Below are 12,488 nucleotides of genomic sequence, written 5' to 3' on the forward strand. Positions count from 1 at the left end.
TTGAAATGTTAGTTTGTTGGCTTCTTCTACAATAAGGGCCGTGGCTGCAATGGCTTGGAGGCAAGTGGGCCATCCCCGAGCTACTGGATCTAGGAGTTTTGACAAATAAGCAATGGGCTTCTTAAAACCCGCCCAATCCTGAGTTAATACCCCATGGGCTATCCCTTCCTCTGTATTGATAAATAGATGGAATTCTTTTTTCAGATCTGGCAGTCCCAGGGCTGGCGCTGAAATGAGTGCCTGCTTGAGCCCTTCTAGCTTTTCATTATCTTCTTTTGTCCATCCTACTGGGTCCGGGAGAACTAGCTTTTCATACAAAAATTTGACTTTTTGTGTGTAACCTTCTATCCATAATTTGCAGTACCCAAATAGGCCTAATAATTTTCTGATGTCCCTTTTTGTTTTTGGGGGTGGGAGGGAGGTAATTCCTGATATCCTTTCAGGATTTAGTTTCTTGTACCCTGGTCCAATCATATGTCCTAGATATATTACCTGGGGTTCCATAAACTGTAATTTATTTCTTGATACTTTTAATCCAATTTCCCCCAAATAATTTAATAACTTTATGCTAGTCCTTCGGACTTGTTCTTGATTCTCCCCAGAGACCAGAAGGTCATCTACATATTGTAGGATCTGGACTCCTTCCTCTGGGGCAAATACTTCCAAGATCTTTTCTAAAGTTTGCCCAAAAAGGTTAGGGGACTCGCAGAAGCCCTGCGGCAACCGAGTCCATCTCAGCTGCATTCTCCTACTCCCTTCGGTGTTTTCCCATTGGAAGGCAAACCAATCCCGACACTCTAGGGCTAATGGGCAGGCCCAGAAAGCATCTTTCAGATCTACCACCGTAAACCAGGCGTGGCAACAAGGAATTTTACTTAGGAGGGTGTACGGGTCTGGTACCGTAGGGTGTTTTGTGATGGTCCTCTTGTTGATCTCTCTAAGATCTTGTACCAATCGGTATTTTCCCTCTGCCTTTCGGACTGCCAGAATCGGAGTGTTATGGGGTGACATGCAAGGCTCTAGGATCCCTTCACTCAGCAAGGATTGAATAATGGGCTCCAGCCCCCTTCTACTTTCTAGTGATAGTGGATATTGTTTGACTTGTACGGGGGGTCCTTCTGTCATTTGTACTTTCAAGGGAGGAATGTCTAATTTTCCATATTTCCCTGTCTCAGCCCAGACTCCTTGATCTATTTCCCTCAATTCCACTTCAGTCAGCTTAAACATTTTCACTACCATTCTCCCTCCCTGGGGAATTATCCCTATTCCCAGTTGGATTTGGATGTCCCTCCCCAACAGGTTGGTGTCTAGATCTGGGAGGTAGACCAGGTCTACTCGGCTTATTTGGGAGTTCCCTCTTACCAGTACTTTCTCCAATACCGATGCAAAAAAAGGTCTGCTTTCCGCCCCTACGAGCTCACATGTTTTATCCCCAATTTTTACTCCGCGTGGAACTGCATTTATGCTAGATCGATCTGCTCCAGTGTCAACTAAAAACTCAAACTCTTGAAAGTGGGGACCTACCTCTAAAGTTATCAAGGGCTCTATAGGATGGTACACGGGGTCCCCCAGAACGTAGAGCCCCTGACACCCCTAATCTTCCCCCCTTAGCACTTTTTCCAAGGCGTCCTGTTCTCTTATCATAACCTCATCTCGGGCGGCTTTCTCACACTCCCTCCTAAAATGTCCACTCTCTCCACAGTAATAGCATTTTAGATCTCTGGGCTGCCTAGGTTTCATATGGCCATGTGCTGCTGAAGCTTTATGTCCTCCAGGTGGATTCGAACTTCCCGTTCCTCCTGCTGGTTCCTTCTTCATCCCTACACTTTCCTTTGTCCCCACACTTTCCCTTGCCACCGCCACCATCATACGGGCCTTATTCTTCATTTTCTCCTCCTCTCTACGCAAGTACACTTTCAAAGCCTCCTTCAACAACTCATTAATCCCTTTCTCTTGCCAGTCTTCTAACTTTTCTAGTTTCCTCCTGATATCCGGCCATGCCTTGGACACGAATTGAACTTTTAGCAGTACTTGGCCTTCTCTACTTTCTGGGTCTATGGTGGAATATTGCTGGAAACTCCTTTTCAATCTCCCTAGCCAAGCCGCTGGGGTCTCATCCTTTTCCTGGCAGCAATCGAATGCCAACTTTGAGTTGGTTCCTTTTGGCACAGCTTCCCTGATTCCCCTGATCATTAATGTCCGATATTCCTCCATATTCCGTCTGTCCCGCTCCCTATTGGGGTCCCAGCCCGGATCATTGACTGGTAGCTTACACTCTGCAGCGACCCCGGTCTGATTCTCTCTGTCCCAAATCTTCACGGCTGCTGCCCGAACTAACTTTACTTCTTCTGGACTAAACAGGATTCTTAAAATGGAGGTGAGCTCCCCCCAGGTGTAGATATTGGGACCCAGGAATTGGTCAACCTGCTGTGCTACCCCGACCGGATCTTCTACCAGGTTACTTAACTCCTTTTTAAAACTTCTTACCTCTGAAGAGGTTAGAGGTGCATTTACATACCCTATTCCCCCAAGGACTCCCCCCATGGGTACCTCTCTCAGAGGGAATAGTCTGTCGGTCTGTAGGGTCCGAGATCGAGTATTGCAATACGGGCCCTTGTCTAAACTCTCTCCTGGGATTTCATTACAGGTCTGGGGCGGTGATGGCTCTTTAGGTTCAATCTTGTTATTTGCTACAAGCTGAGATTTTTCCCACAATAAGGGAGGCTTAGGGACCACCTTCGGTGAGGGGGATTGAGACATTTGCGTGGTCGATTTTGTCGATAGGTGTCCAGAGTAAACTGAGGGACTCGGGGTATATGGGGGAAGGACGGGGGTAGAGAGAGGATCGGTAACTAGGGAGGAAGCTGGGACTTGGGACTGGTCCTTCGGAGTTAGGGGAACAGAGGTTATGGGAGTGATAGGTGGTGGGGGTAAAAGATGGGGAACCTGAGAAGGGGAAGAGAACATTGGGACAAGAGTTAGAGCAAGAGGCGTCTGGGGAGCAGAAGGAATCGCCTGAGGTGGCACAGCAGGTATTGACTGGTCGGACTGGGACGGTGAAGAATTGAGTGAAGAAGAAACATGGGTTAGGAGTGGGATCTGGGGTGGAGACAAAGGTACGGGGGTAGAGTCCGGAGGAGGGGGTAGTGGAATGGGGTTTCGGGGTCGCGAGGGAGGTTCGAGGGGAGGAGGCAAATGATCCAGAGGATCCCAGTTTTTACTCCTTTCCTCCCTTTCCCTTTCTTCTCCCTCCTTATGTTCCTTCAATTTGCACATTCTTGCTGACCTCACACCAGGTCTTTCCCTTACCCAGCATTCCGCATACACTAGTTGGTCCCTATCTGGTTCGGGTTGGCTACTCAAGCCTTCCTTCAATTGATTGCACATCCAAACATCTGCTGACCCGAACCACGGCCACTCGATACCTAATTTTGGCCATATTTCCATACAGAAATGAATCATTTTAATCTTGTCTAAATCCCGTGTCAACTCATTCCTCTCCCACTCATCTAACATTCTCCCGAGGGGGCTATCCGGGGGAATGTTCCTGACCTTCTTAGCTCTCTTTCCACGGGAAGACTTCTTACTCCCACACTGTCCCATCTTATCGAAAAAAAATCTAACGTGCCCCTACCCGAACGCAAAACAACTGACGGGCAACACAAAAACCAAACTAGACTTATTCCTCTTATAACTAAAACTCAACGAAAAAAAGTCTACCTCCTGTGGCCTATCACTGACCGGTCCACAGAAACTAAAAACCCGCAGTCTCCCGTCTCCAAGGACACTGCCTGAACTTAAATAAAACCCAGGGGTCCCTTCCCACACCCTTTTCCTCAGGCTGGGTCCTAGCGGCTACCCCTCGGTCGGGAAGTTTTTGGAGTGGGGTCCAAACGGGCTAATCCCTCCCCCAGTCCGCAACCCCCCTTCCCAGAAACCCAGAGCCCGATCCCAGCGGGGTCAGCGCTACCCCCTTTCGGCCGCTCCTGGGTCCTGACCTATGAGGCCGGGTCCTAACGGAGGTCTCGGGGGCCCACCCTGGCCCCTACTCCCTCCCCGTACCTCCCGTGAGGCTCGGTCTTAGCGGGGGCCCGGGGTCCTCCCTCCCTCCACCTCACACCGTACACAGGGAAGCCACCCAGCTATCCCTGGAGGGAGACGTCTCACTCGCTTCTCTGGGCCCCGAACCGGACCTCTTTCGCTTCCCCCCGTTCCCGGCCGGCCCCCTCGCGGGAGTCCGGAACCGCGGTACTAGGGGGTCCCACTCGCTTCGGGGGTCCGAGCTGCCGGCCCCCGTCTCATTCACTCACACACTCGCTCGTCTCCCGTATCCCGCCGCCGGAGGGTCTCACCAGTCCGGCGCTCGTTGGTCGTCGGCTCCTCCTCCGTAGGCTGTCCTCGTCGTCCGGATGGGGCCAGCTGTCCCACGAAGGCTCGAGGAGGGTGGCCAGTCCTCTCCGGTCCTCGTAGGCGTGGCCGATCCCGGACGAGCCCCCAAATTGTTAAAAATAAGGGCCAGGAGACCTTGTGCTCCTCTCTTGACAGGCCTTTATTTAATAGGAAAGCCTATGGGGGTGGGGGTGCGGGGTTCGCGACGCCGCCGCTGCTCCCAGACGAGTCGACGTCCCAGAGGAGGGGTCAGCGAGCCTGTCGATTCCGGCAGGGTCGGAGTCTGCGCCCTCACGGGATACGTCCCGAGACTCGTTCGTAGCTTGCTGGTCTAGGGGTCTCTTTGTACTCTTGCTCTCTTAAGGTTATGGCGATCACCTTCAGAGTTCTTAAGAGTCCTCTCTAGTTCTCTGAAGGTTTCTCTACAGGTGCGTGTAGATTATTTGGTCCTCTTTGTCCTTGGCTCGTTGTCAGAGTCCATTCTGTTGTGCGTAGCAGTCTGATAATTATTAGTCAACGCTCGCTTGGCCCTCTGGGAAATCGGAGGCCTCCTCTGGGAGTGGTTTTCTGGGAGCGGCTTTGGAACTACCCGACGCAGTGGGACAAGGGGTCAGAAAATGCTTTTAAACTTCCAACAACAACACACCCGGTAAGTAGAAGGTCTTCATAAGGGGATTTTTAACAAAATACTTATAACAGGAGGGGTACAGAGACTTAGGGAGTTAACTAGGGGAATACAGTTTGGGCATAGGGGTGGATGTATAAATGGGGTAATTAACAAGGGATTTCCGAACTGTGAGGAGATAAAACAGGCAGAAGATTAGACATTAAATTTTTCATCTATAACACAAATGACACAACAACTTGACCTTCACCAAGACAACTCATCTCGGGGACTTTCCAGGGAGGAGAGGACCCAGAAGCGCGCCTGGGATCTCTCACTTGTGACCTGCTGGACGGTGAATAGTGCCATCTCCGGACTGACCTCGGACTGACTCAGCTTTTGCTGAGAAAGGTCAAACTTAAGAACATGGGTGGGGAATTCTCCCAAGAGGAAACTCAAATTGTATCTGCCTTGCAGAGCATCATCTCTGCCCATCCATTAGGGATTGCTCAAAAGGAGCTGAAAGCTTTGCTATTGTGGGTGCGGTGTAATTTTCCGCACTCAGACCCAAATCTGTTGTTTGAGCCAAATTTTTGGCAGGAAATTAATACGCAATTATATTATCAAGCTATAAAGAAAGATAAGCTTGCCGCAAAACTTTTACCTTCACCAAGAACTGTTTTAGAGCCAGTTTCACAATGCGGCAGTTCAAGCCGGGCAGCTAAGGCTCCTGGGGAAAAACAGGAGAGGCGACAGTCCAGCCGCTTGGGACATCCCCTCTCACCACAGACACAGGGCAGGCAGGATTGCTTCCTGTGGAGAATCAGGGAGATGATACCCCTTCACCTCCTGTGTCCCCGGGCTCCCACTGTTCCTCAGACTTCTGAGAATCCCTAAGCTCCTCTGATGCAGAAACTCCCCAGATGGAGGCAGATAAGCCAGGCACAGCCACAGCCCTCAGTAGGGAAAGGGCATTGCCCAAGTCCAAACCCACGGTGGGGGAGGCGGTGGCTACAGCAGCTGCTCCAGTGGGGGAGGGTGCGAACATGAGTGCAGAGCAGGGGGAAGAGGGAGAGGAAAGCGCCTCCACATCCGCGCAGTCTGAGAGTTCAAAACAGCCCGTGCAGAAAGCAAAGCCGAGGAGAGCGGCGGGGGCGGGACGGACCGGGGCAAAAGCGGGGGGTGCGAGCACGGTGGTGGTACGCTCAGAGCGCCCGGTGATGCGTTCGGTGTCGAGAATCCGTGAGGCCGCAGAGGTGGCCACCCAAAGGGCGTGGGAACTTAGCTCCCTGACCGCGGCAGCCGCGTCTGCCGGGGAAGCAGCAGAGGGACAGCGGGACGCTTCCCTTGCTGCAGCTCTGGCAGAGGGCATGCGCGTGATGGTAGAGCGGAACCCAAAAGTTGCAGGAGGAGGGGATTTTTCGCATCTTGAATGCGTGGCACGGGTGCAGGCAGGGCAGAGCCAGCGCGCACGGGCTGCAGGTGCTGGCAAAGAGCCAGGAGAGGGGCAAAGCAAGGCGCAGATATCAGGGCCGGAATGGGATCAGGAGAGTGATTACATCAGTCTCGGGGGGAGATGACAGTGGCTCTGAATCAGAGGCAGTGCGGGCCGGAGCTAGGCGAAAGCATGGCCGGTGTCGGAGCAGAAGTGTCCACACCCCCAGGATGACGCAGCAGGGACGGGGCGTGGCCAGGATGTGAACATCCCTCAGGCCACGGTTCCGTTGCAGTTCCCATGGCAACAGCTAGCCCAAGCCCACAGCCAATCCCTGTCAGCTTCAGACATTGCCAGAATAGAACAGTTATTACCACAAGAGTCAGTTTCACCAACTGCAGGGATTGCAAATCAGTTATTAGAAGAAATGCTCTAATGTTTATCAGAAGTGCAAATTGGAGGGCACAGTACAGTCTCGACCTCAGTTGGTCAGGCGGCAGCGCCATCTAGTGGCAGAACTACAACATTGCAGCAGGTTTACAGGACTCGGCCAGCCAAGCCACTGCGCCACCCAGTGGTGGGACTGTAACATTGCAGGACCTTTTTCCAGTTTCTTATTAAAAAAATCCAGGGTGAAAAAGGTCACATCTGCACGACAGCAGGAACCTCCACTGACACCAGAACAGTGCGGGACTCAGGACACTTCTGCTGAGGCACAGCAACAGGATGATATGATACACATTACTGCTTCGGAGGGTGTCCCAGCTTGGACAATTCCAAAATCAAGGTCTGCCAAAATTCCAGGACAGGGAGAGTCAATTTTAATATCAAAAGGGGTTGTTGAGTTCTTTTACAGTATTTAAGCACAGCCTTGGAGTCGCAGCCAGAACTGTTGGTTCATCTTCCAAAAATTTTCCAAATAATTCAGGGCAGCCATGTGTTCTCCTCCACAGCAGATGTTCCATTTTTATCCAGAAGCTCCCAGCCTTCATCTGCGCAGATACCGCAGATGCTGTTGGTATTGGTGAGTGCTGCTGCACCAAAGCTGCAGTCACAACAGATGACTCCACTCTACAGGCAAGTACCCACAGAATTTCCAGCTTTGACGAACATGAAAGTGGACTGGCAGGACATTCGAGCAGAATTGGAAAAGAAGAAAGGTTTATTGCAGGGCTCGGGAAACATAATGATGCCAGTGACCTATGATGCTCAGGGCCAAAACCCGAGGTGGGAATGCCTGGATCATGGAGCAATCAAAGATTTAGCTAAGGCAAATCAGGACAACAGGTTGTCATCACCATATTTCAAACAGATGTTGAAAAGCATTTTTGGCATGTACGATTTAACATCGTATGATCTTAAATATTTTGCAACATCAGTTCTTACAGACACCCAAGCTCTTGTGTGGCAGAAGGCGTGGAGGAGATCCCTGGAGGAGCTGAGAGCCAGATACCAGGGCGGGCCAAACGTGAACCTCACCATGGTGCAGCTTGCCAGTGATCGTCCTGAGGACAATCCAACTCAACAGGCATCACGTGCTCAGTGACATCAAAGAGGCAGCATGGAGGGCGATTCTTCAGATTTCTCCAGCGGGGGTCCAGGACAACATCTACACCAAGATCAAGCAGGGTCCTTCAGAGCCATTTTCTTCATTTGTGGATCATCTTTCCCAGGCAGTGGAGCGACAAGTGACCGAGGAGGGGGCAAAACCACATCTGATCAAAAGTCTCGCATTCTCCAATGCCAACCCGGAATGCAGACGAATCATCAGCATGAGGCTGCACCAGGCCACCTTGGCAGACATGATCAAGCCATGCAGCAAGGTGGGGACACCACAACATGTTGCTTCCATCATGGAGGAGCAGTTGGGAGACCGAATTGAGAAGTGAGTCGAGGAAGCTCTTGCAAATTACACAAAGAGCAACACCAGTGCATAGAGATGGTGCTTTGGGTGTGGGGCACAAGGAACTGCTCACAACTTGCAAAGCCCAACTAGCCACCAGACCTTTGTCCTCAATGCAGGAGAGGGAGACATCTCACGAGTGTCATTCACAGACAGATGTGGATGGAAAACCTCTTCTGATTCTGGGAAACAGGAAAAGGAGCGCGAGTCGTTGCCAGCGTGCTCCGACACAAATCCTGACAGTGACACAGAACCAACAGGAACAATCCTCGGGGAACAACAAACAGAACCCCTTGGCAGAGCAATCTCCAAAATCCCCAGCGACCCAGACTTGGTACCATCAGGATTCCAATGCATCCTGGCAACCTCCAAATTGACGTGCTTTTTGGACAACAGCCATGTAGTGATACCTACAGGTGTCACAGGGACTTCTTGGAAAAGGCAAGATTTTTTAATAATGGCCAGGGATAGAAGTAGCATTCTTGGACTTGTTGTTTATCCATCTTTGATTTCAGCGAACCATAATGAAGAGCTGATGGTCACAGCAAAAGCCTTGCGACCACCTCTGACAATTCCACAAAATACACTAATTGCTCAAGCCATGGCTTTGCCATCTCACCCAGAGAAGCAAATCATGCCAGTGTTCAACAAGCAGGACTCTTTTTCTGATGATCAAGCAGAAGTGCATGCATTTGGGTGAAACATTTGAGCCGAGATCGATCCATCGTTACCTGTCAGTTGACTTGTAACAAAAAAACAATTGTCATCACGGGGATGCTCAAGGGTTAGCAGATGTTACAGTTATTTCATATATTTTTTGGCCCAGGGAATGGGACTTGGTTGCAGCTTTGGGCTCTCTCACAGGCATAGGGGGAAGTTCCCTATGCATGCAGAGTGAGAACGCAATCGTTGTCACAAGCCTGGAAAGAAAAACAGCAATCACCCGTCCTTTCATTGTGCAAAAGCCCATCACAGTGTGGGGAAGGGACCTCTGGCACAATGGGGACTGAAGTTAGAATTGGATTTTTAACAGGGGTCACTGTGGCACTCGCCACTCTGAAACTGACCTGGAAAACAAATGATCCTGTTTGGGTGGATCAGTGGCGCCTGGAGCGAAAGAAATTGAGTGCACTGAAAAAACTGGTCCAGGAAGAGCTGCAGAAGGGACACATCAAACCAACAGACAGCCCATGGAACTCCCCAGTGTTCGTCATTCACAAGAAAACTTCAGGATCTGGGAGACTGCTTCACGATCTCAGGAAGATCAACGAGGTTATCTAAGACATGGGACCACTCCAGCTGGGACTTCCATCTCTCTCGATGATCCCGAGAGATTGGTCGCTTGTGATCATTGATCTCAAGGATTGTTTTTTCAGCATTCCACTCCATCCAGATGATGCTCCACGCTTTGCATTTTCTGTCCCAAGCATCAACAGAGAAGAACCCCTGCAAAGGTACCATTGGACAGTTCTTCCACAGGGTCTCAAAAATTCTCCAAGTATTTGCCAATGGTACGTGGCCCAAGCTTTGCATCCAGCACGAGAGAAACATCTAAAACCAAAAATTATTCATTATATGGACGATTTGCTCATTGCAGCACCAACAAAACAGGAGGTGCAAGAGGTTTGTGACTGTGTGATTGCACAGGTGCCAAAAGCAGGATTGGAAATCAGTGCACAAAAAATACAAGAAATTGCACTTTGGAAATACCTGGGGTGGAAGATCACAAAGCAAACAATAAGGCCGCAGAAACTGGAAATCAACACAAAAGTCACCAATCTGCAGGACTTGCAACAGCTTTTGGGGGAGATCAACAGGATGAGACCGATCCTGGGAATCACCAATGGTGACATCTCATCATTGCTCGACCTTTTGAGAGGGAACAACAACATCACATCTCCCGGAACTCTGACACCTGAAGCACAAAATGATCTTGAAAAGATCACAGACATGATTCAGCAGAGACAAGCACATCACTTTGTAGAATCATTGCCTTTTAATTTAGCAGTGTTGGGGGAAACAGCACCATTGTATGGGTTGATTTTTCAGTGGGATTTGTCTCAAGTGGACCCTCTTTTGTTGATAGAGTGGGTTTTTTTAGCTTACAGGCCCTCAAAAACAATTCTCACAGATTTAGAGATGATAGCTCAAATTATTATTAAGGCAAGAACCAGGTTGCTGACAATGTCAGGCAGAGATTTCTCAGTCATTCATTTACCTTTAAAGAAAGTATACTTTGAGTGGGTGATGCAAAAATCGCAAGATTTTGCAATTGCTTTTTTAGGGTATCCAGGAGTTTGTACAGTTCATTTTCCAGCTCACAGGATGTTAAATGCAAAGATAAGTTTCAGAAAAAAACCAAAGATAAGCCAGGAACCATTGGAAGGGGTGACAGTGTTCACTGATGGTTCGGGAAAAACTCACAAATCAATGGTCACATGGCAAAATCCAAAAACAGGGGAATGGGAATCAGATATTAAAATGGTACAGGGCTCACCACAAATTGTAGAATTAGCAGCAGTGGTCAGGGTTTTTCAGTTGTTTCAGGAACCCCCCAATCTGATCACAGATTCAGCATACGTTGCAAATGTGGTCAAACAATTAGAAGGATCGCTTTTGAAACACACTGACAATGAAATTTTATATTCATACCTATCACGCATGAGAACAATCCTAGAAAACAGAAAACACAAATATTTTGTTGCGCATATCAGGGCATATTCCTCACTCCCAGGGTTTTTAGCAGAAGGGAATACTCACGCAGATAGACTTACAATGACCATATCACAGACACTGCCAGACATTTTTGAGCAGGCAAAATTGAGCCATGCATTTTTCCACCAAAATGCACAGGCATTGATGGAATCCTTTCACCTTTCTAAAAGTCAGGCAAAGGAAATTGTCAGTGCTTGTCCAGACTGTCAGCTTGTGCAGCCCCCTTCATCTACAGGGGCTGTCAATCCAAGGGGATTCCAGAGTCTTCAGCTGTGGCAAGCTGATGTCACAAAATATCCATCCTTTGGGAGGCTCAAAAACATTCATGTTTCAGTTGACACATTTTCAGGGGCAATTTTTGCATCATTACATACAGGGGAGACTGCAGAGCATGCCTGCAGACACTTTCTACAAGCATTTGCATCATTAGGGGTGCCACAAGAAATAAAAACAGATAATGGTCCAACTTACACAGGCAAGGTGCTTGACAAATTTCTGAAAAAATGGGGAGTCAAACACATTTTTGGTATTCCTTATTCTCCCTCAGGTCAAGCAATCATTGAAAGAACACATCACACCCTGAAAGCCCTCTCGGATAAACAGAAAAGGGGAGAGGCAGGCACAACACCATATATGTGGTTGAACAAAGCTCTGTATGTGTTGAATTTTTTTAATGGTTCTTTCTCAAAGCCCACTCCACCAATTGTCAGACATTTTATAAATAGCACACAAGCAAAACTAAGGGAAAATCCTTTCGTTTTGATCAGAAACCCAGAGTCAGGACAAATTGAAGGTCCATTTACATTAATAACTTGGGGCAAGGGTTTTGCTTGTGTTTCCACAGAGCGAGGACTGAAGTGGGTGTTGGCAAGGCACGTGAAACCTTATTGGGTGCAGACGCAGGTGGACACGGACCCAAGAAGCAAAGAAGAGAGCACGCAGACGGAGGCAGACATCGACACTGCAGACATCTTGTCAGACAACGATTGATAACCCAAAGACTTGGTTTTTTTTCTGGGGAATCAAGTGTAGTTTGGGTGTTGCTGCATTGTGGGGTTTCTCGCAGAGGTTGGGGACAAGGACATGGGATTCAGACAGATAGTGTTCATGTGGTCCATTCTCTTGCCTGTTGCCTTGGGCAATGGGACAGTCTTTCCCATGAAACAACCAAGGGAAAATGTGTGGGAGACTTTGGCAAAGGCAGCAGGTCTGGACAGTATTTGTCTGACCCATTCAAAACCGGGGAAACCATTCTCAACATGCTTGGTAGGTGTGCCAGTGGAGGAATGGCCAAACCCAAAAAGCATCCTGCCAAAGTTTCTAAAATTTTCAGATCCTGTGGAAGGATGGTATGTTTGGACACAGTACCTTCCTGTGGCTCACTTTGAACCTCCTGAATTGGACATTTTTGGGTCAACAAAAATGAAATTCTGTATCAAATT

The sequence above is a fragment of the Lonchura striata genome, chromosome 33, assembly GCF_046129695.1.
Source record: "Lonchura striata isolate bLonStr1 chromosome 33, bLonStr1.mat, whole genome shotgun sequence".
NCBI classification, from domain to species: domain Eukaryota; kingdom Metazoa; phylum Chordata; class Aves; order Passeriformes; family Estrildidae; genus Lonchura; species Lonchura striata.